The sequence below is a fragment of the Diabrotica virgifera genome, chromosome 4 (genome assembly GCF_917563875.1).
Source record: "Diabrotica virgifera virgifera chromosome 4, PGI_DIABVI_V3a".
NCBI lineage: Eukaryota > Metazoa > Arthropoda > Insecta > Coleoptera > Chrysomelidae > Diabrotica > Diabrotica virgifera.
The window spans coordinates 177,014,971-177,041,304 of NC_065446.1; the positions used below are offsets into that span (position 1 = coordinate 177,014,971).

The 26,334-nt window shown below is 33.5% G+C and overlaps 1 protein-coding gene across 1 annotated transcript in view; it reads right to left on the reverse strand.

The window, feature by feature from the left end:
• Positions 1 to 15,765, reverse strand: part of LOC126883261 (ephrin-A4) — a 443,595-nt gene extending 427,830 nt beyond the window's left edge. The window contains exon 1 of the mRNA XM_050648573.1: positions 15,364 to 15,765. The gene's annotated coding sequence lies outside the window, so the exon portion shown is untranslated. The remainder of the gene's footprint in view (positions 1 to 15,363) is intronic.
• Positions 15,766 to 26,334: the final 10,569 nt, after the last annotated feature.

Sequence of the window (26,334 nt, forward strand, 5' to 3'; positions counted from 1 at the left end):
CAATTTGTGGCTTAGGCCATTGTTGCTCTGAGCGCTTCAATTATAAAAAACCACTCTTCCTTGAGATGGTACGTATTAAAAAAACTACCGAATCTATTAATTATAAGACTGACACTCTAACTATTTGAGTAATATCTACTTACTATAACATTCTAAGTAATACGTGAGATATAGCACGTATCCTAAATTTTAAAAATACAAACACATTACTCAATTAATCTTCTAATAATTAATCTACCTTTATTTTTATTCAATTTTTCAATCAGTCTTACACTAACTCACTACGTACCATCAATAATAATTATAATTTTATAGATCTAACATACTCTAATACTTAGGCCCTTTCTCATTTCTCAAATATTAATAGTTATTTATGATATAAGTGTTAAAAGTACACGTTTAAGGCACGCATGTGAAAGTTTGCAGAATGAGCGAAGCGAGTTCTGCAATTCACGCATATCATACAATATTTTTTCTACAAACGTAATTACAGGACAATATCTACAAAAACTTTTACTTGAACTTGACTGACATTCCATTTTTATATTTTTTTGACATTACATCAAAATTGCCTATACGGTCAATACGAACTGCAGTGCCATAAAAATTTTAAAGCACTAGTGCCTTTTAAAGTAGCATTTTTAACGCTCGTATGGAGTGCTAAAAATTGCATTTTTAACACGGTTGTAGAAAATAGTACCTACTTTTCATTTATTTATATTTATTTTTACCTTAAATCTTCGTAAATACTTCTTTTGTCTACTTAGACATATTCACTAAAAATTGTCAATAGTAGACATCTATTAAAATAAAATGTATTGCAGTTACCATCCTCCTCCTAAGTGTCTTCTCTATTGAGGTTGGCGATCAATATGGCAAATTTCTCTCTGTTCTGGGCTTGATGAATTAAGTTATTCCCTGTTGTGTGGGTCCAATCTCTGATGTTTCGGAGCCAGGATTTTTTCTTTCTTCCTGTAACACTTTTATCTTCGATTTTGCCTTCTAATATTACCTGGAGCTACTCAAATTCCTTAGGACGCATTATGTGCCCTAGATATGACGTCTTTCTAATTTTGATTGTATTGACCAGATGAGGACGTGTGTTCATTATTTATATATAGTACTTCTTCATTCGGAGTTCTGCAGGTCCAGCTTATTCTTAGCAATCGGCGGTACATCCACATTTCGAATGAATTCAGTTTGTTGACGTCATACTGTTTTAATATTCACATCTCACAGCCATATAGTAATAGAGACCACACATAACTCTTTAGTGTTATCACAGTTATTACCATAACTCCCAAGATATATGTTTATAAAATTTAAATTAATTCTCTTACAGTTGTAATGAAATATTTAGCTTTTGTTAATATCTAATCTGAATATTACAGTTTTTTCCTGAAGAAGTAAAATGGTGACGAAATATTGAGATGTAGTACAAATAGTATTTCCTATGACCGAATTGCCGAGATTATTTAAAACTAGTATTTAACACAGTACGGTCAAAAATAGTTCTATCTTTCTAATACATCTATAAAATGTAATTATTGATGGTAGGTACGTAGTGAGTTGGTGTACGACTGATATTCAAAAATTGAATAAAAATAAGGTAGATTAATTATTATTAGAAGATTAATTGATTAATATGTTTGTATTTTTAAAATTTAGGAAACATGCTATTGCATTGTTAAATTTAGCTCAAAGCTCTTTTGTACCTTTTATATTGCTTTCATTATAAATTATTAAAATTTTGATATATTTGAACACTGGAAAAGGGGAAGTTTTAATTGTGGAACTTCTTTTTTATTTACCTAATGCCTCGATAACTAATGGCCATTGGCATGGTAGTTAAGGTAGTTGTGGAACTTGTCATCCTGACAAGTTTATGATTGTGAAAACCAGCAGGTTGTTTTTAAGTTTATTGAATAGCAAACTTTCTATAATATATGAAAAAATGTTTATCCGACAAATATATTGGGCATTTTAATAAGTCCGACCCGTAGAACATGTCAAATGACAAGAGTTATGTTGTTGATAAATAGCAGTCTGATTTTTGCATGAGAGTTTAATGAAAGTGTAACAAATCAATTGAAAGTTCTGTCCGACAAAATGCATGGAACGTTTTCGTAGTCTGACGTTCCAAAATTTTAACTTGTTCCACAATTAAAACTTTCCCCGTTCCAGTGTTCCCGTACATCAAAGTTTGTCCGACTAGACTAGACACCGTTAAGCTATTAACAAATTTTGAGCTTGGTATTAATAAACTTTTTTTTATTAAGTTTTAAGTACCTACAGGGTTGCGAGAAAATCTGGCAACACGGTAATTTCTCGGAAAGCGCTAGAACGATTTTTATGGATTTTGATGGGTGAGGGTCTTTTAATGCCGCCGATATCACAGTGGTAATTATATTGTCAAATCGTCCGTTTTTCTGGAAATATACTGAACTTTCTTATTCAAATGGAACACCCTATATATATATTTTTTTAAGTTTTGGAATCCTTAGGGAATCATATTTTTCATATGATATTCCCTATACCTAAATGCCATAATTTCGGAGTTATTGTTACATTTATTAAAAAAAAATTAAACAATTTATAGAAATCAATTTTTTCGGCCCGGGTAGATACTATTTTAGGTTCTTACGATCATTGGGAACAAAAAAGGTCTTTTGTAATTTTTCTCTAAAATTATACGTTTTCGAGTTAAACAATTTAAAACTGAAAAAAAAAAACAAAAAGGCGATTTTCAAGGTTCAAAAACACAAGTAAAAAATAGTTATTTATGAAACAGTTCGCGAAGTATGCGTGAAGGACAAACACCGGCGTGTAGTCACGGATTGCAACGAACGAAATGGCAGGGATGCCCTAGCATTTTTTGGTGTTGTTTTATGTGCTATTAGATTGAAAGCTTAGTATTTTGCTAGCAGTTGCCGCTAGGGTATCCATGCCATTTCGTTCGTTGCAATCCGTGACTGCACGTCGGGGTTTGTCCTACTTGGGTCAGAGAGAACAGCATATGTGCCTCCTGATGAGAGACTAATAAGTTTCGAAATCGGTAGAGGTGCTTGCTGCACTCTCTGATTGAATTGGAATAATGATGCGGCTGTAGTTTCGTGTTGCAACGAAATTGAAAATGGTTATTCATTTTTGATTTTTGAAGGGAACCATTCTCTTCTAGTTGGAACTTTACCGCGCTGATGGGACGTGAATTATAAATTGTAAAATTCCCTCATCTTCCTTAGTCTCAGCATCCGTTATGGCTTGCAAATTATAGAAGCCTCGGAGGTGTTACCAGAGAAGGTTCCCATTGTTTTCAGTCTGGTAGGATGTGGAACAGCATTTTTTGGTGTTGTTTTATGTGCTATTACAGCGTTTCCTAACTGGTGGGTCTCGGGCAGATTTCAGGTGGGTCACGGCGTGGCTTTTACAGTAGCTGAGTAACGTACATTATATATCATAATAGGTGAGGGATGGGTCGCGAATACGAAAAAACATCAGAAGGTGAGTCGCCAGATATAAAAGGTTGGGAACCACTGTGCTATTAGATTGAAAATTTAGTCTTTTTCTTTTTAATAATAATCCATTCATACCACGTACAGCTACGAACTGTCATCGGCTATAAACGCTTGCAGCCAGGACCCCAAAAATACAATGAGTTGTCCGGAGATGCAAGGGCGGTCTACCTCTCCGTCTGTTGAAATGTGCCCGGAGGGCTGGCTGTGTAGAAACCATTCCGATAATTTTGGTATCATTTTCGTGGTTGAAGAACAAATAAATAAGCTGGTTTGTGGGTCTTGTAACTACTTATCGATAGATAGGGATTAGATACTAGATAATAGCATAGTGTGATTGTACACTTTATGTATTGATTATTACATAGAATTGTGGGAATATAGCTTGTGTGAATCAATTTCTATAATATTCGTAATGAAAATTAGTTAGAAAAAATAAGTATACATTAATATGATTTTCAATATACATATGTAGGAATACAATAAACATGCAGTTTAATGTTATAAAGTAGTCAAAACAATGTGTTCATTGAAAATAACAATTCGCCAAACCATTTGAACAATATTAAAGTGTTTTATTAATCCCAGGCCGATAAACAAAGACAATTCACACAGAAACCGAAGCCCGGCGGAATATTAAACCACATATTGAACGTCATAAAGCACGTCATATTGTCTATTCAATAAAATGTAACTAACCAAATTTTTATTAAATTTGGTTAAAACTAATAATAACATAAACAAAAACAATAGTTCTGAAATTATCAAACATCTTGTGGTCTGATAACCCTAAGACTGGTATGGAAGGAGATTCTTATAGGCAAAAGACCACTCGGTACTCCACTCTCCAGAATGCGATAGAGAGATAACATCCAAGCAGATCTCCGGAAAATGAACATTCCATTTGACCCTAGGCTGATGAAAGACCGAACAAATTGAAAAAAAGTTGTACATAGTCAGCCAAGACCCACCCAGGGTTGTAGCGCTACGTGATGATGATGATATAAGTAACCTTCTTCATCTCTCCGATCTCCAAAAAACGTTGGTTCTAGAAAGTTTAACCCTGTTTACTGTTTAGACATAGATATATGTCAAATTTTAGCGCCATACGGCCATTAGTATGTTTGTTTTGGTTGCATAAAGTTGATGCTACATTGGATGAACCACGTAGGACGGCCCACCAATGCAGCTACAACAGAAAATGTGAAGAAAGTCCACCAATTAGTTCTAGCTGATCATAAAGTGAAGGAGCGTGAATTGCCAGAGGAGACAAGAATTAGTAAAGAGCGCATTCTCATATTTTGAAGGAAGTTGCCGATTGGTGCCGTGTTAGCTGACCATTGACCAAAAACATGATCGTGTACCGCTTCTTAGCAATGTTTGGACCTTATGAAGCGCAATCCGTCGGAGTTTTGGCATCTATAGGTAGGCTTACCATAATTACGAAGAGCCAAACCGGGACGCAGAGGAGAAATAGGCTCATTTTCGTTTTGCTTTTCGCTTAATAGCGTAGGCGCAAAAATTAGGACCATGCTTTTAAAATGCATTCATTTTTTCGAATCTATAGAAATCTAATAAATATTTTTCAAAAATATGCAAAGGTTACATTATAGCAGTATAAGCAAAAAGTTGCTTTTGAATGAGATATTTGAAATTAAAATCACACTAATTCTTTTTTTTTTCACTCATGTAACTTATTAAAATAAACATTATAGAAGTTTTCAGGGACTTTTGGCCCTCAGTAATAATGTAATCTTTCATTATGTGTTTATATTTTTCAAAAATACTTATTAGTTTTCTCAGGATTCGAAAAAAGTGAATGCATATAAAAAGTATTGACTCGAAATTTTGTGCCTACGCTCTTAATTTAAGTTTTTCATATTTGAAATGCAATCAAAATTATTGAGAACTGAAAACATATTAATAAATGTGAATATATTTTGTATTAAAAAGAAAAACAGATAAAGTGAAATTAATAGAGACAACATTAAAAATTTGCTGTTTTATTATTCGCTCACGCTTGCTTAATATTTTTTACTAGAGAGCAGTTTCTTCAGAATATTTATGTCGTACTTAATTTTGTCATAAAATTCACTACATGACATGTTCAAGTTGAATTTGCACGTAAGCAAGAAGCAAGGGTTCCACAACGAATTCTTCCATCCTCCCCCGATCGTCAGACCACATTTTTTCATCTGTGAAAAAATTCTGTCCACTAGTTCACTAGTGCATGGCGCTGAAGTAGCTAGTAGGCACATAGCAAACTCTACATTTTTTTTTTAATTGGGAACCCCAATATGCTGTTTGTGAAAATGGGTGAATAGCTGGATCCATTTCTCGGAGTAACTAGCTTCATTAAAATTTTTAAAGAAGCCTTTTTCCAATAACACCTCATCAAATAGCTCATCAATCATTATTTGGGACTTCGATTGAGGTTTTTGCATTTTATTTACATTTTCTACTACTTTTTCGATTTCACTCCAGTTAAGCTCATTTTTCAAGCAGATCCACTCAAAATCTTCAGCTCCGTTGAAGCTCTTTTCCCAAAATTTCTTCCAATTTCTTTAAGAGTTGTTTAGCTGCTTGTGGAAGAAATTTGTTTTCCATCCTGTTTTGAAGATTAGTTTTTAACTTCGCAACATGGTTTTGTTAAATACATTTTTTATCTGTCCTAGCCCAAGCCAAACGTAAAGTGCTCCAATTTCTGTTGTGAAGAACTGTCGCAAGATTATTTCGGGCCTTAGAATAGCTGCAGGATCATTTCCACAGCTGGTAATAAAGACTGAAATCTTGTATTTCCATGTTTCACTAATTTTTTTAACTCGATGTCAGTTGTCTCACAAAACTGTTTTAAATTTGTAACGCGTACGGTATACAAAAATATTTGTATATTTTTACAACGACAGCCTCTATTTCGACAGGAAGACCATTAATTGCATGTTGGATTGTATTGTGAACAACGTGTGCGCTGCAACCAATGTCTTTTATGCTAAGGCCGCGCACCAAGAACTTTCTTGAGCCTGGAATAGACGTTGTTGGTGCCTCGTCTGTTTACCCCTCCGAAATTCGTATTACAGTTATCACCACAGAAAGCAGTTACCTTGTTTTCTGTTTCCTGTTTTTTGATTATCGACAATATGCGATTTGTTAAGATTTTAGACGTTTCTCCGACAACAGATCGAAAATCGATTAACTTAATAGATATACCTCCCTCAGGTACAAAGTACAACAACTATCGGTGCCAATTTAACATCATGTTTGTTTGATGTATCTGTGGAAATGCTCAAAAAATTGCATTCTTTTAGCTCGTTGTTTAATTCTTTCGTTGTGATCTCTTTTCATCAATGCGAGCACTCCTCTGATGATCGCTTCTCCCTTGGTAACCGCAGATCCGAATTTGGGCTCACACAGCTTCGATATTAATTTCGATGAGCAATCAGATGTTTCAAAACTTCTGGAATGCAAAAGTAGCTTCTTTAGTAGCAATGGAAAGTTCATTTTCAGCGGGTTCGTCATTTTTGAAAAACAAAAACAATATGGTATGGTAGATGAGCTTGCAATGGCACTTGCGCTGTCCTTGTGTTTCGAACACTTTAGATTGTTCCTTCCTTGATCAATGGTCGGGGTGTAGGTGTTGTTCAAGTTTGACCGGGACGCTAATGCAAACCGGCCGGGACAGGGATCTCAAACCGGGACCGTCCCAGTAAAACGGGGACGTATGGTAAGCCTATCTATAGGTAACCGTTGATGAAATTTGGATCCACTATACACATCAGAGAACAGAATTAACGCACGGCAGTGGACTGAAATCGACAAAAGTGTTCCGAAGCGGTCAAAAGTCGACAAATGGCTGGAAAGGTTATGTCTACTGTATTTTGGGAGTGAAAAGGCATAGTTTTAATTAACTTTCTTAAAAAAAGGTAAAAATATCAATAGCCACATGCATTATTGGACAAACTGAAGCAGAAACTCAGTGCGAAACGGTCCCATATGTAGAAGAAAAACCTGTTGTTTTTCCCCAAAAATGGACCGACTCACAAGAGCGTTATGACAATGGTAACAATAATTCATGAGCTGGGCTTCGAATTGGTTTCTCATCCGGCTTATTCTCCTGATTTAACCCCCACCGATTATTACTTGACACCAAATCTGAAAAAATGGCTCGTAAATAAAAATTCCAGCTCGAACGAAGAGATAACTAATTCTCGAAACAAACATCTATTTTGCAAAGCTTCCAGCATCGTATTATTCGGACTTCGGACGACATAAAGAAGTTGGAAAATAATCGCTGGACTCGTTGTATTGAGCTAAAAAGAGACTAGTTCGAATAAAATAAAAGATTTTTTGGAAAAACATGTTCATTTCAAAGGAAGTTACTTACCAGACCATTTAGTATAATTATTATTATTGTTAAGTAGGGAGCAAATTATGCGATTGTGAATTAATAAATGTTGTTTTATAATGATAAGTACATCATTTTCCCGGTTTCAAAGCTAACGAAATCCTACAAAACTTTAATTTCAAAGCAGAGGTTTTGCATTTGAACAGGATCCGCATCTCAGTGCTACGAGATAGAAAGCATCTAAATGCACAGAAAATTCCAGTATAACCGGAAGTAGCAAATAGATGAAAATATTTTCATTAAATAGATCACTCTTTAAAACCCCTTCATTCCAATTTTCATAATTCAGTTGCCATTAGTTCTCGAGATATTTCTAATTTACCCTTTATCTGCCTCACCCTTTATATTATCTAATAGACGTTATAATATTACAGATTTTTATTCTTAATATTAAGAAAATGCTGAAAACAATTTACAACAGACCAAGATACATTTTTGAAACTTTATCCATGTTGACGAGATTAAACTATAAACAAGAACCTTGTAAATCTGAAAACATAAATAAACGAATACAGCAAAAAAACGTGTATTAACAGATGTGAAATGTAATATGGTACCACAAAAAGGTGTTACTGTATATCAGAAAACAGACGAAAATAAATGTACCTAAATATAAAAAAATACATTTCTGAAAGAAGTTGCTATCGCTAAGATATTCTTTAGAAAAAAAACAATATAAGAAATATGCACAAATCGCGGAAGACGCAAAAAAATGTGGGTTATCTGGTAAGTTATTATGTGCAAATTCAACGAGAATTTAGAGGTCATTTTGGTCATTTATTATTGTTTCGTTCAACAATAAACAAACAGTTTCTATTTAAGTACAATTATTATCAGTCAATTCATTAAAAATATTTTAAATAACAAAATGTTTGTCATGAGATTATGTTAATGAGAAATGCATAATATATTATGAATGATGTTTCTATAAAATATGGGACAATGGAACTATCAACAAAATATAGTTTAATAATGAATCAGACAGATTCTTGCTAGAAAAAGGTAATAATACTTATATAAGATAGAAAGGGTAATACAAATTGATTAACAGCAATATGTGTAGCATACGAAACTTGTACATTTAGGCAGGCCGCACATCAAAGAAACATGAAACGTAAATTACGTTTCATGGAAATAAACCACTGCTAAACAAATATATGTCCGGCCATTTATGAAACTCTCCGAAAATAAAAATGTGTCATGAGCATGAATCACACTCGTTTCATTGGTAGGCGGACTTTGAGATTTGTTTAGCAGTGTTTTCTTTTCATGAAACATGTTTTTCGTTTCATGTTTCATGTTTTTCGTTTCATGTTTCTTTGGTGTGCGGCTTGGCTTAGAAAAAACCTTACCTCATTGAAACATTAGTGTGCCGATAGGCAAAGGAAAATACGCAACTAGTTAAAAAATAGTTATTTCCACCTACCTCTACCGAAAGTATACTTTTCCGGAAGCAAAGTTGTACTTTTCCTCCCTAGGGAGGAAAAGTAAAAGTGACGTCATGGTATTTCATTCATGAAATATAACTTGTTGACGCCCTGTACAATATCTATTTTCTATTACGTAAGTATCTATACATTTTAGCGTTTATTTATAAAACACCCTGTATTTTGCAGAATGGTAAAAAACAGTAAATTGTTATTTTGATTCAACAATGTTTACATTAACAATTTGACTTATATGTGACAGTTGACAGTTTCATTGTACCTACTTGTTAGTTTTAGTTCGAATAAATTTTGTTGATTAGTTACATAAATAAATTAAGTAAAAATTAAAAAATTACTTGTTATTTGAGGAAGGTGGAAAAACCATATGTATAACATGGGAGTGAAGTGCCTTTTCCTCCCTTGAATGATTACTGCCCTCCGCTACGCGTCGGGCAGTAAACTTCATTCTCGGGAGGAAAAGTAGCACTTTCCTCCCTTGTTATACAAATAGCTATTTCCACCTACCTCTACCGAAAGTATACTTTTCCACACCTGATTGTAGGGAGCAAAGTTGTACTTTTCCTCCCTAGGGAGGAAAATATTTTTCCTCCCTAGGGAGGAAAAGTAAAAGTGACGTCATGGTATTTCATTCATGAAATATAACTTATTGACGCCCTGTACAATATCTATTTTCCATTACGTAAATATCTATACATTTTAACGTTTAGTTATAAAACATCCTGTATTTTGCAGAATGGTAAAAAACAGTAAATTGTTATTTTGATTTGACAATGTTTACATTAATAATTTGACTTATATTTGACAGTTGACAGTTATATGGTACCTACTTGTTAGTTTTAGTTCTAATAAATTTTGTTGGTTAGTTACATAAATAAATTAAGTAAAAATGAAAAAATGACTTGTTATTTGAGGAAGGTGGAAAAACCATATGTATAACATGGGAGTAAAGTGCCTTTTCCTCCCTTGAATGATTACTGCCCTCCGCTACGCGTCGGGCAGTAAACTTCATTCTCGGGAGGAAAAGTAGCACTTTCCTCCCTTGTTATACAAATAGCTATTTCCACCTACCTCTACCGAAAGTATACTTTTCCGGACCTGATTGTAGGGAGCAAAGTTGTACTTTTCCTCCCTAGGGAGGAAAATATTTTTCCTCCCTAGGGAGGAAAAGTAAAAGTGACGTCATGGTATTTCATTCATGAAATATAACTTATTGACGCCCTGTACAATATCTGTTTTCTATTACGTAAGTATCTATACATTTTAACGTTTATTTAAAAACACTCTGTATTTTGCAGAATGGTAAAAAACAATAAATTGTTATTCTGATTTAACAATGTTTACATTAATAATTTGACTTATATTTGACAGCTGACAGTTATATTGTACCTACTTGTTAGTTTTAGTTCTAATAAATTTTGTTGGTTAGTTACATAAATAAATTAAGTAAAAATGAAAAAATGACTTGTTATTTGAGGAAGGTGGAAAAACCATATGTATAACATGGGAGTAAAGTGCCTTTTCCTCCCTTGAATGATTACTGCCCTGCGCTACGCGTCGGGCAGTAAACTTCATTCTCGGGAGGAAGAGTAGCATTTTCCTCCCTTGTTATACAAATAGCTATTCAAGATATATGTATTCCGAAAAGATCTTTCAAAATGATCTCGAAAATATAGAAGAAGGAATAAAAATCAACTGAGAATACGTAAACAATTTGATATACATACATAGACGACACCATCATTATTGCGGATAGTGCTAAGAGCTTGGCAACGACTTGCTGAATGTTATAACCGGAGGAGAAAATACTTTAGGGCAGAAAATAAATAATAATAAAATAAAAGTAATGGTTGTTACACATACACCAAAAATGCCGACAATATGTTATTCATTACCAGAGAACGGCAGTTCTCGCCAGTGGCGCACACCTACAGCCCCTACACGCGACACTATATATACCTACACGAAATTTTCGATTTTCTAAATCTGACTGAATTGAACATTGGGCCAACTCCCATCTTAAAGTTCAGGAAAAGACTCACCCATTCATATGTCAACCATCCATTTTGGTCCAAGGGTGTGGATTTTACGGCTCTTCCTATTTAAGTCTGTTTTTCGTTCTCGTCCCCAAACCTCCCAAAAACTTCGAAAATTTAACTCCAACCTTTGAGGCTTCTAATAGAAGCGATCATTACCTTTCCAACGCATGTTTAATTTTGAAAATCGGTTATACCGTTCAAAAGTTACAGAGCTCAGAAATATGAGTCAATTTTTATTTAAAAAAGGGAAAATGTTTGTGGATATGTATGTATGTATGTATGTATGTAGGTATGTATGTATGTATGTGTGTGGAAAAGTTAAAACGATATGAATTTTTTTTCTGTGTTTGAAGAGGGGGTGAGGGCCAATTCAGAACCGCTGTAGTTTGTGAGTTTTGACTACCCATAAGCCAGCTATAGGATTTGATAGGTTCAAAACAGCATATTTTTTGGCGGTATAGGTATATCTTCGGTTCAAGAAGAGACAGGAGAACAATAAATACACCAAATAAATAGCGTTGAGTTAAGCTTTCAAATGGTGTCTAAGTTGTCAGGATCAGACATACACACGGCTCAGTATAGCCGAAAAACTGAAAAACTAAACTTTGAAAATTTTGGTTTTTCGACAATTACTCAAAATTTCAACCTACGAATTACGCCAATAACAGAAGTTTGTAGAAGGACTCTAGACGAATCTAACGGTGTATACCTTATATCCGGGAAAATTCGCATTTTTAAGTTATAGGCTTCATAAGTATGATCAAATCTATTTCTTATGGGAAAAACTGTTTTTCAAGCTCAATAATTCCTGTAATAGCTTCAGTTATCATACTTGACCTTAGATGCATAAGATACTACTTGTCAATACGTTTCAAAATCATGTTTAGAGAACAAAATCGGTTAAGCCGTTTAGAAGTTATTAAGCTACAAAAGTATAATCCAATTAACGATTATTCCCTAAATGGTTTATGTAGTTGTAGTGGTTACGACGCTAATTTGATCTGGCAACAGGAAATCCGAGTTCATTTACCGGACATCCCAATATTTTTTTCAATCTATTTCGAATAGAAAAAAAATCTAGTGTACATTCGATGGACACTAGATCATTTGGGAGATAATGCGACAAAGGCGACCATTTATAAAGCTTAACGTGTAATCGAGAAACATTGCATTCAACTTTATACATTTAATTTATAAATAACTTTGAAAAACTCCTGATACAAGAATAAAAAACCGCTAAACGTCGTAAAAATGAGTGGCGCATACAATATTCCAGCTAGAAAAGATCTGATATGAATATGACGTGGCGCGAAAATGTATTTTCATTTTGATGCAAAACAAAATTCTAATTTTATTTTAAAAGATTTTTTCATAATATCTGCTAAATTTGAATTAAACGCGCCACAAAAGAGTTTCAAAATTCAAACTGTATCAAAGTTAATCTTTTGTGGCGCGTTTTACTTCAAATTGGGCAAATATTATGAAAAAATCTTTTAAAATAAAACTAGAATTTTGTTTTGCATCAAAATAAAAATACATTTTCGCGCCACGTAATATTCATATCAGATCTTTTGTAGCTGGAATATTGTATGCGCCACTCATTTTTACGGCGTTTAGCGGTTTTTTATTCTTGTATCTATAATAAACAGATTAAGAACAGAAGTACAAACACACCTCATAAAAGCACAGAAATATCATCCTCGAAGTGCAGTAGAAAGAATGACAGTAATTACCAAGGAATTTAGGAGGAAGATCACTTAGGATATAGGTGAGCAATTAGATAAACAGATTGCAAATTTAAGAACTTATTTTCAGATGGATGCTGAGACGTCTACTCTACATCGCGTTATTTGCTAAGTAGATTAGATAACACCGATCAAACTGAGTGAACCAGAAATTCGCATAAATCACCTTACAAAGGATGGAAAAATGCGCACCTGGATGGGTAAACCTCTGCACGGGCGACATCCCAAGAGGTCAGCCAAGACTGTGTCGACAATATATTGTCGAACGATTGGTTGACATCAGGAAAGATGTTCCCTGAAATTGAAGGTTCATTACTCGCCATTCAGGATCAGGTTATACCAACCAAAAATTACCTGAAATATATCGTCAAAGACCCTCAGGACCAAGAAACCATTCAAAATCTTATAGGGGGCTGCCAGGCATTTGCTGCAACTGAATACAAGGAACGGCATGACTCAGTAGGAAAGATCCTTCCTTCATCAAGAGATAGCTATCAAGCTGGGACTTCTCCAAACGGACCATCTCCCATATTATCAATACGTTTCTGAGATTATGCTTGAGAATGACAACTACAAGCTATAATGGGACCGCAATGTACTCAAACTCAAGCAGTGGCACATAATACACCATATCTCGTACTAGTTAATAAATTAACAAGACAAAGACCCACCAGAGCTCAATCCTTTTGATTCCGTAGGTATCTGGGGTGAGTCAATTGTCCCCTCAGAGGAAGTGGGCTATATATGGCTAAATCTGGAAATAAACAGATAGAACCCGTACAAAGATTCCAGTATCTCAGTTGCTGGATAACAAACGATCTTCACGTCGAGGTCGGAATATGAACTCTTAAAGAGTAAGAGTATGCGATGCTTTTGAACATATTAAGAACCAAAGGCATTGATGATAGAGACTTACGGATCATACTAAAATTGTATTGGAAGCAAAAAACAGTTAAACCAGTCGATGGGAGATTAAACGACGAATGTTATAGATTCAAAGAGGCGTCAAACACGTAGGTATGCATTCTATCCCGTTGTTACTTAACATCTACTCGGATATAATTTTCAAAAAATAGGCTTTGCAAGATGAACATTTTTGTTAACGAGAGTTTTGAAAGAATTTGAACTCTCGGACAATTTGATGAACCTCAAAAACGAAAGATTAAAACGCTCACAGGCACAGATAAGGTGAATGAACCATGGTGCAGAAAATGCGAAATGGAAAAACTGAAAAGGAAACTGTTGGCCTTCGTTGAGGTCACATGACTTTTAGAGTTTAATGATAAAACCAAGATATTATGGTACAAAGGGACAAAGGTCTTACGAGCAGGTGCCAGAGATTAACGAGTTTCGCCAGAACTGGGAAGAAGAAGATATGCAGTTATTTTCATTCAACAACTTCTATGAAACAAATACATGCTCACAGTTCATATGGTTTTTTATTAGACAATGGATAATGGCGAAAAGATGCTATAAAGACAATATGTACATTTAAAACAAGTAAAAGTTATACTTTCTACATGGAATTAATGAGATTTTATATAGGGGAATAACAATAAGTAAAAGAACAATAAGTAACAATAACAATAAGTAAAAAATTCAAAGAATTTGGAGCGTTACGAATACTTGCAATATGCAAAGAAAATAATATATCAAAATGAAACTAAAACAAAATAAAACTGCAGGAACAACACAGAAAACGTTAACAATAAGACATAATAATTGCAATGAAAAAGAATATCTCGCATGATAAAAAACACGGTGACTTATGAAAAGGAAAACTAGAAGAAAATTGCTTCTATAGAAACCGTTGTAAATTGTATCATACTGCAGGAGATTATTAATTAAGTAATACGATTCTTGCAACAGTTTTTTTTTTTTAATTAAGACAGTTAATCTTCCGCAACTGTTACTGACATCTGAACAACAATCCTAAGCTAGTAAATTATGATAATATTAACATTTCACTCAAGAATTCCGCAGAAAAAACATTGGTCTACAAACCAACGGAAGATTGTAATTGGCACTGAAAATAGATTACAAAAGATACCATAACTTATTATTACTATAAGAAAACAAAAAATTTATTATTACATACAAAGTTACGTAGATATTTATTAAAAGAAAATATTGGAGTACCAATTTAAAGTGTAGAACGGTAATGTTGATTGCAATAAACAATAAACATTCACTTAGTTTATAACTTACATTAATACGTACCTCTTATTTTAAGTAGGATACCAAAAACCACCCAGTCTAAAGGCTACTAAAATGATTTTATAGGGAAATATCACAGCTACCTTTTGAGTAATGCACATTGCACATATTCTTCTTAATTTTGAACACAACCATGTAGGAAACCACTTTAAAGAAACATCCTTGTAACCATTGCAGTAGTAACACAAAGAAAAGCACTCCGGTATTCCGTCGGCACTGATCACAGAACCGTAACACAAAATTGCATAACCAACATGTTTGAAGAGTTTCAATAGACAGACTAACTAAACTAAAAGGTAAAAAATAGCAACACCCTATGGTCCCCACTCTGTGGAATTCCTCGGTGGACGTCGCGCAACAACAATAGCACCACCAACGGCGTCCCCACTTCAGAAACTTGTAACGTCCGCGATCAACGTACCCTCTCTACTGACTTTTGAAGATTTCAAGCACAAGAATATAAGAATCAAGAACTGCTTGTGTGAAGACTACGTCAGACAGCGTTCTTCCCCACTCCAAAGAAATTTTGAGACTATAGCTTTGATCGCGCAGTACGTCCTGGGTATACCCAGAGGGAGAACGCCTGCGCATTACAAAATTGGGCGTTCGCGGAGTCCAAATCTTTCCCTCTGAACACCCTCCGGATTTTTAATTCGGTGTTCGCGCAGTACAGAAAAAAGATCCTGAACATGCCCGGGGTACGCTCTCGACGTTCGAGGATTTTGTTTCGGATTTTAAGTTCGCACAGGCGCACAAAATATTTGGGAAGAATTTCTTGACATTCTGTTCTTACTCCTTCCAATTCTTAACCTAAAATATTGTTTTGTTAAACAACTTGTAGATGTAGATACTGGTTTTTAAAGTTTTGAAATTATGTAAAGTGTTGTGTCATTTAAATATTCTTCAAACAAATTTTAATATTTTTTATATTAAAGCTTTTTTAGTTGATTTTGTCAATGTTTTCCATTTCGTATGTTTATAAATAAGTAGGTACCTTTTCAAGTATTATTTTCATTCGATATTCGATAATTATCTATTACGGTAGTATGTATTACAATAAATTGTACTCTGTTTTTACTTAATTTCTTCTATCTAAAAGTACCTACATATTCTTGTGGTTTATTTTTCAGTTTAATTTATGAGTTAAATTAGTCTCTTATTGAATATAATGAACCATAAACAATACATCAAACTTATTCTGAAACTATTTCTTGTGTCTTGTTATATTTCATTATTTTTGTGGTGTAATAAACCACAACACAATGCCACAACCCATTAAATTCAATACATAGATATCAAAATTGGAAATGATTGTTTTACTAAATTATTCCTTCCTTCAGATAATGTTCAACCCTCATGAAGTTAAAGGTAATTTTTATATCTACATATCAACAATCTTACTCTCTACAAAAATGTAAGCTGGATTTCAGAGTGGAAATAACCACATTATATTGTGGAAATAATAAAGAAAGACTCTAATCAAATTTCTACCTTCTAAGAAAGGCATTGAATTATTGAATAGAAAGTTAATCCTTTGCCTGTTGCCTTTATTCTCTTTTCTTTTTCTCTTTGTTGACATACAAATTTGTTGCATTTGCATTTTTTTTGACATTTATTTCGAAATAAGAAAGAGACAACAAAAAGCTTCCTTCTCTAACCTTAATGTATGCAACCCGTCATTACATTGCGAATCCGAAAATTGTTCGCGGAGCGAAAAATCCTGAGCATGTCCAGGATAAGTTTACGTTGACGCCTGCGCATTGGAAACTAATCCCGAACTTACTCTGGGTATGCTCGATTTGTACTGCGCGAACACTACTTATACTAAGTCTCTTTTATACACCGATTAACATTCATCTGTGGGATACAATAAGCCAGCTTTCCACTACCGTTACTCAAAACGATATAAAAGATTTAAACTGCGAAAATATCTTGAGCAAATATAGCTTCGGCGTATATTTATTTTAATTACACGAGGATGATACTGAAAATGTTATAAAATGTATTTTTATTAGCGGATACTAACATATCAAAATACTGAGCTAAAAAAATCATATACAGTAAGGTCTCGTTTTATGCGGTGAATACGTTCCACAGAAAAGCGCATTTAAAAAAATCGCATAAAAAAAGACTTTACTTGCATTAAAAAAGTAGGGATACGTTCAGTAGTTTGCTAAAATCACATAAAATGGTGGACGTTTGTCCACCAAAAATTGTATGTGTTTGATGTTTTTTTTTCTCCATTACGTCAAATAAAATCTTAAAGACTGAATTAAAAACGCAGACTAACGATACTGAAATTGCAAAAACCTCTTCTAATGAAACATTAATGACACATTAATGAAACTTTATGACACTTAAATGTTTAAATCCAGAAATCAAAAGGTGCTGTTTATTACATATACTGCAACTTAAAATCAGCAACATTTAAACTCTTAAATACTTAAACATTTAATTTCAAAAGAATTACAGGTTATACCTTTCAATGCGAAACTCAGATTGATGTAATAGCTACATGCTACATCATGGAACAAGGGGAATACCCGAATTGCAAACCCTCAGATTAATGACATCTGGATGGGAATAGTTAATATTAATTATACTAGTTATTAATAATACAAATTTTTGGATGAAATACAAACCGCATTAAAAAAATCCGCATAAAAAGAGACCTTACTGTATACATAAAACAAGAATAAAAAACCGCTAAACGCCGTAAAAATGAGTGGCGCATAAAATATTCCAGCTACAAAAGATCTGATATGAATATTACGTGGCGCGAAAATGGATTTTCATTTGATGCAAAACAAAATTCTAGTTTTATTTTAAAAGATTTTTCCATAATATTTGCTAAATTTGAAGTAAACGCGCCACAAAAGAGTAACTTTGATACAGTTTGAATTTTGAAACTCTTTTGTGGCGCGTTTACTTCAAATTTAGCAAATATTATGGAAAAATATTTTAAAATAAAACTAGAATTTTGTTTTGCATCAAATGAAAATCCATTTTCGCGCCACGTAATATTCATATCAGATCTTTTGTAGCTGGAATATTTTATGCGCCACTCATTTTTACGGCGTTTAGCGGTTTTTTATTCTTGTATCAGGAGTTTTTCAAAGTTATTTATAAATTAAATGTATGAAGTTGAATGCAATGTTCCTCTATTACACGTCAAGCTTTATAAATGGTCACCTTTGTTGCATTATCTCCCAAATGATCTAGTGTCCATCGAATGTACACTAGATTTTTTTTTATTCGAAATAGATTGAAAAAAAATTGAGATGGCCGGTAAATGAAGTCAGATTGCCCGTTGCCAGATCAAATTTAGCGTCGTAACCACTACAACTACATAAACCATTTCGGGAATAATCGTAAATTGGATTATACTTTTGTAGCTTAAAAACTTCTAAACGGCTTAACCAATTTTGATCAGTAAACATGAGTTTGAAACGTATTGACCAGTAGTATCTGATGGATCTAAGGTCAAGTATGAAAATTGAAGCTACTACAGGAATTATTGAGCTTAAGAAACCGTTTTTTCCCACAGGAAATAGATTTTATCATACTTATGAAGCCTATAACCTAAAAAATTCAAATTTTCCGGGATATGAGGTATACACCGTTAAATTCGTCTGGTGTACTTCTATAAACGCTAAGTTATTGGCGCAATTTGTAGGTTGAAATGTTGAGTAATTGTCGAAAAACCAAAATTTTCAAAGTTTAGTTTTTCAGTTTTTCGGCTATACTGAGCCGTGTGTATGTCTGATTCTGACGGCTTATACACCATTTGAAAGCTTAAGTCAACACTATTAATTTGATGTATTTGCGGTTCTCCTGGCTCTTCTTGATCCGAATATATATACCCCCAAAACATATGCCGTTTTGTACCTACCAAGTCCTATAGCTGGCTTATGGGTGGTCAAAAGTCACAAACTACACCGGTTCTAAATCGGCCCTGACCCCCTCTTCAAACACAGAGGAAAAATATCAAATCGGTTTAACTTTCAAACACACATACATATATATCCACAAACATTTTCCCTTTTTTAAATAAAAATTAAGTCACATTTCTAAGCTCTATAACTTTTGAATAGTATAACCGATTTTCAAAATTAGACATGCGTTGGAAAGGTAATGATCAGTACTGTTAGAAGCCGCAAAGGTCGGACTTAAATTTTTGAAGTTTTTGGGAGTTTTGGGGGCCAGAACGAAAAACAGACCTAAATAGGAAGGGCCGTAAAATCGACACCCTTGGACCAAAATGGATGGTTGACATATGAATGGGTGAGTCTTTTTCTGAACTTGAAGATGGGAGTTGGCACAATTTTCAATTCAGTCAGATTTAGAAAATTGAAAATTTCGTGTATATAATAGTGTCGCGTGTAGGGGGGCGTATTTCTGCGCCACTGGCGAGAACTGCCGTTCTCTGGTAATTTTTTCGATATAAAACTAACAGCTTCGATAACCAATAAATCGAAAACTATTAATTTTATCAAAAAAATGTATAATGAACATTTTTTGCTTATAATTAATATTTTTACCAGCATTTGCCGTCAAAATATAATAAAAAATTTCCACCCTCGAGATGAGGTGGCAACAACCCCATGGTAAAAGCGTCTTTCGGCATCATATAGATTTTGATCCTGGACTATCCACTACTTATTGTCAAATTTTCAAGCAAATCTATCCATTCTGTAAAAATTGCGAAGTGAAAAATTTCAGTTCCTGGACTAATTATACTTTTGGAGCTCTATAACTTCTGAACGGTTTACCTGATGTTGATCACTAAACATGAATTTGAAACGTATTGACAAGTAGTATCTGACCAGCATCCAAAATCGAGTATGATAACTGAACGTATTACAGGAATTATTGAGCTTGAAAAACCGTTTTTCCCGTAAGAAATAGATTTGATTATACTTATGAAGCCTATAACTTAAAAATTCGAATTTTCCCAGATATGAGGTACACACCGTTAGACGCGTCCTGAGTCCTTCTACAAACGCTCAGTTATTGGTGCAATTCGTAGGTTGAAATTTTGAGTAATTGTCGAAAAACCAAAATTTTCAAAGTTTAATTTTTCAGTTTTTTGGCTATGGCGAGCAGTGTGTATGTCTCAGCTTGATCGCTTAGGCGCCACTTGAAAGCTTAACTCAACCCTATTGATTTGGTGTATTTGCGGTTTTCCTGTCTTTCCTTGAACCTAAGATATATACGCCCAAAAAATATGCTATTTTGTATCTACCTAGTCCTCTAGCTGGCTTACGGGTAGTCAGAAGTCAAAAATTAGACCGGTTCTGAATCGGCCCTCACACCTTCTTGAAACACAGAAAAAAAATTCAGATCGGTGTAACTTTTCCACACACATACATACATACATACATACATACATATCCACAAACATTTTCCATTTTTTAAATAAAAATTGAGTCATATTTCTGAGCTCGATAACTTTTGAATGGTATAACCGATTTTCAAAATTAAACATGCGTTGGAAAGATAATGATCTGTGCTATCAGAAGCCGCAAAGGTCGGGCTTAAATTTTTGAAATTTTTGGGAGTTTTGGGGACGAGAACGAAAAACAGGCTTTAAATGGGAAGGGCCGTAAAATCCACACCCTTGGACCAAAATGGAGAGGTAACATATGGATGGACGAGTCTTTTCCTAAACTTTAAGATGGGATTTGGCCCAATTTTCAATTCAGTCAGGTTTAGAAAATCGAAAATTTCGTGTATATATAGTGTCGCTTGTAGGGGTGTTGTGCGCCACTGGTGAGAACTGTCGTTCTCTGTGGATATATAAATAATTATCCTAGGAGGGGATGACTTACGTGTAGGTACCTCAATACTCAATATGTAACTAATTTTTTTTGTTATTTCTTAAAATGGCGCTAATGATAATATCGTAAGTGTTTCACTTAATGTTTTTTTGTCTTGCGAATGAGAATTTTATGATGATCCAATTTTCACACTAAATAAAATGTTGCTGAAAGAATTTAATTCCAAAAACTCTTCTTTCAAACTCATATACAGGGAAAGGTACAGAAATAATGTAATTTAGCATTAGATTAATAAGAAACAGTTGGGATTTCTATCTAGTTTTACCATTCAGAGGTTCAATCTAGACTAGACCAAACACTTGGATAAGGCTTAATAACCGCTCCCGAAAAAAGACTTTCATAAAAACTAAGATCTCCTATAAAAAAATGTATATTTTTAACTACCAGTGGTATACTCTTCAGCAGCAGAGATTTATGTTTCTGTTTAGTGCAATAAGATTACACTTGTCTTTGCTTCCATTTATCAATTGCTTTCTATTTCTTTCTTTTGGTGCCTTTATTCTTTAATTCTCCTCCGTTTCATTATTTTCTGATTCTTATGATTTTTCTACCTGTTTGCATTCACTCCTGAACAAAAGCCTTCCTATGAGTTTGTTCTCCACTTTTGTCTGTGCTATTTGGCAGTTTCTCCTACTTTTGCTTTAATGTTGTCTAGCCATCGTTTTTGTAGTTTCCTCTGCCAAGACTGTTTTCGCGTGATCTCCAATATACAATGTTTCTCATCCATCTTTCGTTGACTTGTCATACTAAGTGTCCTACTCCCCTCCATTTCATTTCTTCTATAATTACATCTTCCACCTTCGTTCTAATTCGTCCATCCTCATTTCGTATGTTCTCTTAGAGAAATTCCTAACATAGTTAGTTCGATGGCTCTCTATGTTATTCTTAATCTATTGGCTGATAACTCTTAAGTGTCGCGGCTCTTCTAACTTGTAGAATACAACATACTGTTAAATTCCCTTTTCTGCAGATTTATTGGTATCTTTTTCTTTTTAACACAACACTTAATCTTCCTACTGCTGTCCATGTCATTCAGATTCTTCTAGTTATCTCTGCCGTTGGATTATGTTTGACTAGTTGATCGTGTAACTCGGTATCTATACTCTTCGACACTTTTTACCTCACTCTACTGACTTTTGAAGATTTGAAGTACAAGAATATAAGAATCAAGAATTGCTTGTGTGAAGACTGCGTTAGACAGCGTTCTTCCCCATTCCAAGAAAATTTTGAGACTATACAAGTCTCTTTTATACACCGATTAACATTTATCTGTGGGATATAGTCCAGAGAAAGAAGATTTTTCTCGTGACACATCCCCTTCCAGGCCGAAACCAAATTTTTTGAGTAGTATGGACATCTATATTAATAACCTGTATGTTTCCTGCAGCCGATTTTGATGATATACATAGTTACAAACAAAGAAAGATCAAAAAACGGTAAATTTTCGCTTTATTCGTCTATTACTAAAAATGAAGCATTCTAAACAAATTTGAGAATAAGAAACTCATAAATCATATAAAAAAACTTCAATATGGCGTTCGCTGAATATGTCTATTCTTATTTGTTGCTTAGAAATTTTGAGATTTATAACTTATGTAAAAATTACGTTAGTTCTTATTACGCGGAATGCTGATAGGTCTGGATCCCGCGTATGAAAAAAAAGTTGATTAATAGCAAGCTGAAAATTTGTTAATAGCTTAAGGGTGTCTAATCGGACAAACTTTGATATATGGGAACACTGGAACAGGGGCAGTTTTAATTGTGGAACAGGTTAAAAATTTGGAACGGTCACACCACGAAAACGGCACATTTATTTTGTCCGACAGAACAGACTTAAACTCTCCGAACAGAGATTAAACTCTCATGCAAAAATCAGACTGCTATTTATCACCTGTCATAATTCCTGTAATTTGACATATTCTACATGTTCCACTCATTAAAACGCCCATTTGGTGATAAATAGCAGTCTGATTTTTGCATGACAGTTTAATCTCTGTTCGAAGAGTTTAAGTCTGTTCTGTCGGACAAAATACACGTGCCGTTTTCGTGGTCTGACCGTTCCAAATTTTTAACCTGTTCCACAATTAAAACTTTCCCTGTTCCAGTGTGCCCATATATCAAAGTTTGTCCGACTAGACACTCTTAAGCTATTAACAAATTTTCAGCTTGCTATTAATCAACTTTTTTTCATACGCGGGATCCAGACCTATGAGACTTCTTGTGCTTAAATTATATTTTAAATTTCAAAGTAATTGGTCCAATAATTTAAAAGTTATTTAAGTTGTTTAATATTTGCAACACTATAAGTCAGAAAATTATGAGGTTGCAGTAATACTTCGGACAGTTTATGAAAGAACACTTATACTATTAACTTAAAAAAAAAAAATGACAAAAAGTAATTTTAAACAGTGTAAAATTATTTTGCAAAACATGTCGATTTTTTGCTAAATTATAAACAATTAGAATAACGTTTTAACCGTTACCCGTAGAAAAATTATTTTTTCATATTTAGAAAGACTGAATTTTTCTACACATTTAGAAAGAAAAACAATTGGCCTAGGACAATTAAGGACGAAGTTATCCCCCCTTTTTTTAATTCACATGTTTTTGCAAAATAACTTTGCAATATTTAGAATAATTTTTGGTCATTTTTTTTAATCAAATTAATAGTGTAAATCTTCTTCTTTCATAAGCTATCCAAAGTATTACTGTAACTTCATCATTTTCTGACTTACAGTGTTGTAAAAAAAGTTAATTTGGGATAAACAAACTAAATAACTTTTAAACTATTTGACCAATTGCTTTGAAATTTAGGGTATGATTTAAGCACCAGACATATTCAGCGAACGCCATATTGAAGTTTTTTATACGATTTATGAGTTTCTTACTCTCAAATTTGTTTAAAATGCTTAATTTTTTGGTAATAGACGAAAAAACGAAAATTTACCCCTTTTGATCTTCATTTGTTTATAACTATGTATATCATCAAAATCGGCTGCAGGAAACATATATGTTATTATTATAGGGAGCGTTCAAGTATTACGTAACGCAGTTTGGGGGGAGGGGGGTTTTGTAAAACGTTACAGCGCGTTACATGGGGGGGAGGGGGGTTCGAACAGCGCGTTACGTAACATTATTTTTTAACTTAAATAAAAAAAACTACATAATTTATTTTATGTTTTACATAGACCCCTGAATTGTATTATGATTTATTTGAACTCCGATCTACTGAAAACTGTATAAAACCTACTGATTTGAACTCCAATCTACTTATCTACTGAAAACTGTATAAAATCAACCGAAAACTCTAAAAAAAATTCATTGCTCAAATGTAAACCATTTCTCATTTATATTATACAACACAAAGCCCAACATCCAACAGCGCATAATCTTCTTTCGTTTCACTTCACCTAAATTATATTTGATGGTTTAGCGACATAGGATTCTCAGGGTCAAGTCAAAGTCAAAATGATGTCAAGTGCCTAATCTAAAGGGATTCTTTCGTTGGTTTTGTTTTCAAAAGACCATATGTTTCCACTATCCGGAACTGTTCCCTCGGAGTTATTTATTAGTTTATCTGATGAATAGATTGGTAGGTACTTTATATTTTGGTAAAAATGAAATGGGTAATTTAAGTCCATAACATGCAGTATCGTTTTCAGCAGTAGGTAGGTATTCATTAATGTTTTCAATATGTACGCAAATTTTCAAATTATTTAAAAATATCTTTAAATAAAAAGCATTAACATTAAATACAAGACCCACTATATTGATACTTAGTTTAGAAAAATGATAGATATTTAAAAAAATAATACCCTTATTTAAAGTGTGATTCATGAATTATTAATTTCAAAGTTTTATGTGATTAACATCTTGACGAAAATTATACATAATTTCAAAATTTCACCTTGCATTATTCATAATAGACATAGACCCTACATAATACACATTTTTGAGATGAGGTTGTTAAGCAGCTTCTAAAAACAAAAATATACAGGGTGTTTAATTAAAATTAAAGATAATGGACTACGCTAGGCTTGCATGAATCACCCTATACATTTAAATTTATGTTTAAAAAGCACACATTTTTTATATATGAAAATCTACGGGTCACAGCGTTTTTTAAAATTATTTAAAACAAGGACAGAAATAATTTTATTACATAAGTGCCTTCTTATATATATACAAGGTGTTTCAGAAAAAGGTAACACGATCTCTAGGATAGGTGAAAAATTAAAAAATAATTGGGGTTTGCTTACTAAATAATTTTGGTTTCACGATACAGGGAGTTGAAGAACAAAAAGTTTTACACATTTTTTTCACTATTTTTCCGAAACTACTGGTAACATCGTATATTTTTACTAAGCAAAATAAAATGTTGAAATTATAAATATGTTATTTTATTTTAAGCTTTTATTAAAAAATATAAAATAGAAGAATGCATGAGAAGAACAATAAAGAATGAAACCAAAAATGTATGTAAGGATGGGGCCAAGTAGGGAAAATGTAAATGTAAATTAAATGTAAATGTAAAATTAATAATAAAAGATTATTATTGTAAGTTTTGAACATATTTCATGTCATGGGACATGAAATTACGAGTGGCAGGGATAACCAGACACATGAACTGAATAGAAGAAGCGTTCTTGGGTGGGCAGCATTTGGAAAACTGAGAGAAACTTTTAAAAGTGAGTTGCCCACATGCCTAAAGGGAAAGGTATTTGATCAGTGCGTCCTCCCAGTCTTGACGTACGGATCAGAAACACTTACCTCAACTAAAGCCTCGGCTACCAAACTAAGAGTAACGCAGAGAAGAATGGAGCGCTCAATGTTAGGAATAACTAACTAAGTAGCAGAGAAATAAGGTTTTTGTCGGGACACTTGAGCGGCCAGGTTGCAAATGGATTTTTTGGGTACTTTATACCTAATACATCATAAATACAAAAATGCCCGTCACAGTTCGGACGAGAAACTTAGTTATTAACAAATAAGGTTCAAAAATGGCAGTTTTTTCGTTTAAATCGCTACAGGTAAAAATAGGGTAATTATATATATTATTTAGAGTATTCACAACAATTTCAAAAATAAAAAATGTGCTATAACTTTTCGAAAATGGCCTTAAGACTTTCATATT